The sequence below is a fragment of the Monodon monoceros genome, unplaced genomic scaffold (assembly GCF_005190385.1).
Source record: "Monodon monoceros isolate NGI ecotype Baffin Bay Population unplaced genomic scaffold, NGI_Narwhal_1 Super_Scaffold_2, whole genome shotgun sequence".
NCBI lineage: Eukaryota > Metazoa > Chordata > Mammalia > Artiodactyla > Monodontidae > Monodon > Monodon monoceros.
In genome coordinates this window covers 86748058-86755387 of record NW_021703776.1, presented here as the reverse complement: position 1 = coordinate 86755387, position 7330 = coordinate 86748058, and the positions used below count along the sequence as shown (strand labels likewise).

General features: G+C 44.3%; 1 long non-coding RNA gene across 1 annotated transcript in view; it reads left to right on the top strand.

Moving 5' to 3' along the window:
- The window catches only part of LOC114901529, a 55239-nt gene extending 48593 nt beyond the window's left edge, over positions 1–6646 (top strand). The window contains exons 6-7 of the long non-coding RNA XR_003795217.1: positions 4986–5487; positions 6382–6646. This is a non-coding gene — a long non-coding RNA (uncharacterized LOC114901529). The remainder of the gene's footprint in view (positions 1–4985; positions 5488–6381) is intronic.
- Positions 6647–7330: the final 684 nt, after the last annotated feature.

Sequence of the window (7330 nt, the reverse complement as noted above, 5' to 3'; positions counted from 1 at the left end):
TAAGTAACATTATATTATATTTTTTATATTATATATATTTTTATATATTTATATATTTTATATATATTTTTTAAATATATTTTATATTTATATTTTTAAATAAAGAAAAATCAGAGAACTGCTCACACCCAAGTTCTGGCAAGTGGTGTCTGCATGCATCTTCCACTGTCACCCGTCACTATCACCTCTTCCAGCTCCACAGAGCTTCTCACCCTGAACCCTTCTTGGCCCATCAAGAACCTGTAACTGTGAAACACAAGGCCCCCAAGATTCTACCACAAGAAACAATTGTTGAGATGTATGGCTGACAGATATGTATTATCTCTGCTACCTGGTACTCAAGACTATCACATAGTTATGAGATTTCACAGGAAGGAGAAAGAGATTTCAGCTTTGAACACTTAGATGAGCCAGAAAAAGGAAAAAATTCTAAACTCATCACATATTCATAGCTCCCTCGCCATGATCCTTGTTTACTTATAGATCTTATAACCACTCTTACTGAGAGATCTTAAGGTACAGATCAGTTAATGTTATACTCAACCTGGTTCAAGCTCTTGGAAGATCATTTTCTCCTTGGCAGTGAGATAAGAGGCAAAGAGAAGGGCATTTCTAAAATATTCAGTCCTGGCCTCATCCTCTGTTTAGTTCTGTATAGTCTGGGGCAGGTCACTTAACCCCTCTGAGGGTTAAAGACCTCACCTGTAAGGTAGCACCAATGCCTACCTACAGGCTGAATTAATAAAACCTGAATGTAAGTAGGCTTCACAGAGGAGGTGATTTCACACACTCCCTCCTTCATTTTAGAACCCACTTTAAGGATGGAGAGAAGGATGCACGCTTGTGATTGAACAATGACTTGCATGTGACACTCCTTTGATGAGATGGGTCCCCTGATCCAAGATGGCCCTTGGTGACTGCCCTTCACACACTGGAAATGCCCGTACAGTGTGGGGCTTCTATATGGGGCCTCTGGAGTCAGACTACCTGTCACCTCGTCATATAAAACTCTTGGCGCATTGCCTTTCACTCGAGTCATCTTAGCAGGACCTCTTGGTTGTATGTCTCTAGATTCCACGTTGCCCCCATAAAGTAGGACAGTCTGCCCTCCGGCAGCTCTTTAGAGGACAACATTCATTCCCTTTCACCTGCCCCTTCACTTACTCTTCCCTAAGGGTGGTGGAGTGACTTATTCGGTGAATCTAGGACTTTTCCTGAATTTGAATCGTGCATACTTGGGACAGCCTTTTCCAGACCTTCTCTCTCTCTCTCCCTCTCTCTCTCTGTCTCTCTCTCTCTCTCTGTGTGTGTGTGTGTGTGTGTGTGTGTGTGTGTGTGTGTGTCAGAGAAAGCAAGCCTGTCTTTGGGTTGCATGCATTTTCCACCAGGTAAATGACTAACCTCTGAAAGGGAGACACAGTGGTCCAGATTTACATGGCCCTGGTGGACACATTGAATCCGGGTGCATGGGGCACATGATGGATCCTGGCTGCAAAGTTCAAACCCTATTCTCCAACTCAGGCTTGTCAGAAACAAAGCTGATATTTGATTTCTGTATCCTTGTGTCTATGGCTCAGTTTATTCTCAGCTCAGGAAATGAAGAGCAGTCACCCTCAAACTCCAACAGACTGTGACTAATACATGTTGACAATTACTTTGACTTCTGTTTGCCCAGGGATTTCCAGGCTAGGAACATACAATATGCTATTTTTCTGAACATCAGATAAGTGTTCGCTTCTCAAACAAGTTCTGATACTCTTAAAATACACAAATACAACTTTCGTATATGGGGGCATTAAATCAGATTATCATTTGGGTAAATATCTTTCTAAGCTTTGCTACAAGGGTAACTCTCTTTGAGATTTTTTATTTTTTTATAAATTTATTTATTTATTTGGCTGCGTTGGGTCTCTTGATGCGCACAGGCTTTTCTCTAGTTGCGGTGAGCGGGGGCTACTCTTTGTTGAGGTGCACAGGCTTCTCATTGGGTTGCTTCTCTTGTCGCGGAGCATGGGTTCTAGGCATGCGGGCTTCAGTAGTTGTGGCACTCGGGCTCAGTAGTTGTGACTCGTGGGCTCTAGAGCGCAGGCTCAGTAGTTGTGGTGCGCAGGCTTAGCTGCTCCGTGGCATGTGGGATCTTCCTGGAGCAGGGCTGGAACCCGTGTCCCCTGCACTGGCAGGCGGATTCTTAACCACTGCGCCACCAGGGAAGCCCTCTTTGAGATTTTTTAAATGACTACTGAGGAGAACTTTTTGCAAATATTGGCTTTTGTTTCTGCCTTTTTAAAATTAATGTCTATATATAGTTTGGGCATTGGCAATGCTACAAAGCTGATCCCTCTTCAATGCCAGAGTTAAATCAAGGCCAACTCTGGGCACATGGTCCTAAATCAGGTTTACCCAGATGACTGATGCCTGTTCACTGGACAAAAGCAGCCCTCTGAGAAAGGCTGTATTGCAGAGTGTTAGCAATGAATCCCAGAGTCAGATACCTGCCTTAGACCCTGGCTCCATCTTACTCGCTATGATCTGTGGTACCTTTTAACCTTCCCATGCCTCAATTTCTTCTTTCACAAATTGGGGGAATAATAGTAACTGTCTTGTAAGTTTCCTGTAGGGATTACTTAATTAACAGGCTTGGAATAATGCCTGGCATGGAGTAACAACACTGGTTCTGGAGCCAGACTGCCTGACTCAACCTGCCACCTACTCAACCTCTGTAGGTCTTGGCTTCCTCATCTATAAAACTGGTATAACAATACTTACCTCTTGGGGTGATTACAATGCATAATTGGGAACATCTGTGCAGAGTTTGTGGCAAGAAGTAGCATAAATAAGACAGAAGTTTATATTTTTCTATCATGTAAAAGAAGATTGAAGGAAGGCACTCCAGGTCTGATATGGCAGCGGCACCATTAAAAGAATCTAGGCTCCTTCTATCCTGCGGCTTTATCCACACTGTCTCATGATTCCATCTGGCTGCTTGAGCTCCAGCATTACATCCACAATCCAGGCAGCAGAAGGGAAGAAGGGGCAAAGAAGGGATGGTATACACATAACCCTTTACTTAGTCGTTAGGTTTACCGAGAAATGTTCTCTTAGAAAACTCAATTCCCTTTGCTTGGTTAGCATGGAATTAGAGCCTTTTCTCTACTATAATTTTACTTCCTATAAAACTTGCTGGGAATTTTTCTGCATTCATAATCAGAACGAATCACATAGTTTCAGAAAACATTTTCCCCCAAGAAGTTTCATATATACATATATGAAACAAGTTGCATGTGTGTGTAGACGTGCTGCAGTCGATGGGCTTATAGTGTATATATTTGTCATTTACATTTTTTGGAGGCTGCCCTCTGATAATCTTAACTTTTGGGGGGTCAGAAACCCACCTGAGAATCTAAAAGAAAGCTTGGAAGTCCTCCCTGGAAGAATGCACATAAAAACATACACTCCTAATGGTGCATGTAGTGGGTTTTTATTGCATTGAAAATGTATTTCTTTCTCAGAAATAATATTAAAAAATGTACAGTGATTATGACTCATTCACTCTCATAAATGTTCAAGCTTGGCGAATTGTTTTGACAATGGGCTTTCCTTTGCTCTTAACAAAAGTCCGTGAGTTTCTCGGGAGCGTGCTCCCATTTCTCGACAAAGTCTTGTGATTCTACTGGTGACTCAAAGCCCTGATTCTGAGCAAACTGATGATGCCTGCAGCAGCAGACAAGGCTTCTTTCAGGATTTTCGCAGAGTATTCGAAATTTATAATGCAATGTGGGGCCTCCTCACACCCAAGGAGTCCCTCCCCCGCCCCGAGGCACTCCCCACCCCGTTATTCTTTCAACGTTGTTATCCCTATATGAAATCATCACAGTCGTTTGTTTAATAAATTTATTTCCTTAAAAACTATCGTCTTAAAATCTTATTCATCGTGGTTACTGAGCTTTTTGTCTCTGCACCAAATTGTGAGTGAGTGCCTCCCTTGACCCACCCTGATCTTGGCCCTCGAGGTTGGGCAGTTTGAAATAGGTTGGACTGAGGGGTGTGGGGAGGATTTACTCCACAGAAACTGGCAACCACTGCAAATCAGACCTCCCCCGCTCCCCGCTCCCCAGAGCCCTGGTTATTAAACACTATCCACAGACCACTGCCAACAAGCCTCATTGCCAGAAGCCCTTGTACTTTATCCTCCAGCTCTTCTCTGAATGTTGGGTTCATGAACTTGCTGTAAGTGAAAACCAGCGCCCCCTGGAGGACGATGCTTCCCCTGCAGCTCTCTTAAGAGGGGGGCTGTTTTTCCTCTGCCAGTCTTCATTCCACTGAGCCTAAAAGTGAGGTGAATATCCTCCTGGGATATCGCAGCTTTTCGTTTATTTCCTCTCTCAACATCTCAGATACTTTGAAGTACATGGCATCAAACTGTAAGCCCCACTGTCCCTTCTACTGACCCCAGGGTCACTCTTCCACTTTTCACCACCCCTTCTGTAACCATTCTCCAAGACTTGCAACATCCGTATAATTCTTGGTGCCTCTGGTATCTCTTTTAGTTGACCCCCTTCAATTGTTATGAACTTTTCCTCTCTTTACTGTTACTACCAATACATCTCCTACCATTAAATCTCAAATTTCAGCATCGCATCCTGACCAATACCTCTTTCCCCTGCCTCTAACACTCACACTTCATCAATTCCTTGGCGCCATTAAGACCCCTGATCCACTAATCTTATCTCACTTCACTGTCCATCACCTCCACCTTCCCTAGACAGTCAGCATCCCCTTGTCCTTGATTCCCTCTTTATCCAGCTTAGATTCCATGGTCTATTGCAATAATTGTTCTTCGCATTTATGTTTAGCTGGCAAATGGATTTTTTCTGTTCCCACCAATAGAAGGATCAAAGACATTTTGTATTCAGACAGAACAGACAACAGTATGCATTTACAGATTTTCCCCAGGGCTCAGTTAACTGTCGTTCTTTCTGTTGTAGTTCAAAGGTATCTGGACCTCTGGACATCCCACCTTGATCCACTGTACCAATGACAGCATGCTAATGGGACTGTCTGAGCAAGAAATGGCTAGCACACTGGAGACCCTGGAAAGAAACATGTACTCCAGAGGTTGGGAAGTAAACCCCATCAAGACTCAGGATGCATGCCACACCAGTAAAGTTTTTAGGGGTCCAGTGGTTGGGGCATTCTGGGACATTCCATCCAAGGAAAGGAAAGCACAAATTATTGCATCTTGAAACTATCATAATGAAGATGCTTTTCTTGGGAAACAGCAAGAGTGCCATTAAATGATAAGCTCTGATTGTTGCTTAGGCATTTGGGGCGTCTTGTGCCAGAGGACAAGCAAGCAAGAAGAGTCACCATCCTTCCTTGCTTCTCCACCACGCCCCCTCCACCCCACCCCATGTACACACAAAACAACTCAACCACCGTCAAGGTCCACGGAGGCCTCTTCTCACCTGCTGGAATGTGTCTCTCTAGGTATGCACATGCATCACCTCCCTCTCCATCCTCCTTCCAACGCTGCCAACCCTGCCCTCATCTCTATCCTGATCACCTCCTTTGTTTTCATCAAGTGGCTTAACATTATCTGGCCAGATATTACATTAGCTTGTTTTTAGGTATGTTTACTATTTATCTCTCCCCAGCTAGAAAGGAAGCTGCATGTGATCAGAGACTGTCCTGTTTATCTCTGTAATCCCAGGACCTAAAACAGTAACTGTTGGCATTAAACATTCAGTAAATATTTATTGGATAAGTGAATGAGTTTGTTGACTGAATACACTTCTTCCATAAAGGTACCAAACTTGCTAATACTACATGTGCTTTACCTACGCACAGAGATCTTTTCTTATAGTAGATTTTCTCAGGACAGGTATGGTGCTGGCCACTGAGGATGAAACAGGGGCTGGCAGCCAGGAAGTTATCAATCATGCCATCCAAGTCCAGGCTCAAGTCCAAGCTGCCTACAAATACCAGAACCTGTGTTAGCAATTCTCTAGGTTCACTGACCTGCACCCACCCCACTCCACCCCTCCAAAACCAGGACCCCAGACAAATGAGGAGACCCCTCAATCTCACCAGCAACCTATTCCTAAATTGGAGTGCAGGAGACTTATTTATCTGCACTACTGTTGCAGCAAAAATAGAAATGAGACTTTTCTGATCAACAAGGAAAATAAGGAAACAATGAACAGGCTGGGGAAACAACATAAACAGGCCTGAAAGAGTTAAGCAATCTTGGTTATTCTTTAGCTGTTACTACTAACAAACACTTGTAGCTAGACTTGTCCTTCACAAAGCTGACTACTCTCTGACTCCATACAAATTACCATTTGCACCTGACATTTCTTCTCCCCCTACACTCCCTTGTAGCACTCTTCATTTCAGAAAGAAGGTCACGGGCCGGTAACTTCAGGGACACCAGACCCGGTTGCTGAGCCACCTGATGCCAGCTTTGGCCATGAATTTGCAGAAGAAAAGAAACGCAAGACCTTCACTACTTTGATCCTTATCGCATACCCCCAGACTGCGGACTGCGAGCCCCACGTATAAAATCTTCTCCGATTCCCCAAGGAGGGAGGCACAGTTCTTGAGGCGTTAGCCTACTGTGTCTTCCCTTGGCCTGGCAAAGAAAATAAAGCGCCTCTCTATTTCCTATCTTCCAATTCTCTGTCTCCGTATTGCTATTGGGCATTGGTGCACAGGGAGCCAGATTTGGCAACGCTCGCTACGCGGCCCATTCCCCTCGCAGTGACGGATGGGTAAGTCTCTCCTCTTGCCACTAGCGTACTAAGTCCCCTCCCTCGGAAAGCAGGAGCCGCAGGCCGCAGAGGTTCTCAGCCACAGGGCCACCCCACCTCGGGATAAAGAATTCATTAATGCCTTAGGCATTTAATACAATGCCTCCCTCAGTCATCTGCTTTCTCTTAGGCTTTTTTGACTGGAAGAAAAAGGGTGGAGTCACTGCTGCAGGGGCAGGAAATTGTGCTGAAGCCCACAGATGCGCACACTGTGCTCTCACGCATGCGCAAGCGCTGTAAGAGTGTGGCCGGCACCAGTGCTCGTGGTGTGGATAATGAATGCTCTTTGCGAACAGCTCCACCCCCGGGGGTTGGTTCCTTTTTATTTTGATGCTCTTAGGCAATGTGAGGTGAGGGAGGCCTTTGCCTCTATGCGGAATTTAGGGGGAGGAGGGCACCAAAAATCTCAGGAATCGAGATAGATTATATTTTAATGCAATATTTAAAAAATTGAAATTAATGCCAAAAAATCCATGATGAACAAAATATCAAAATTTTAAAAGAAGGCCACTTAACTAACT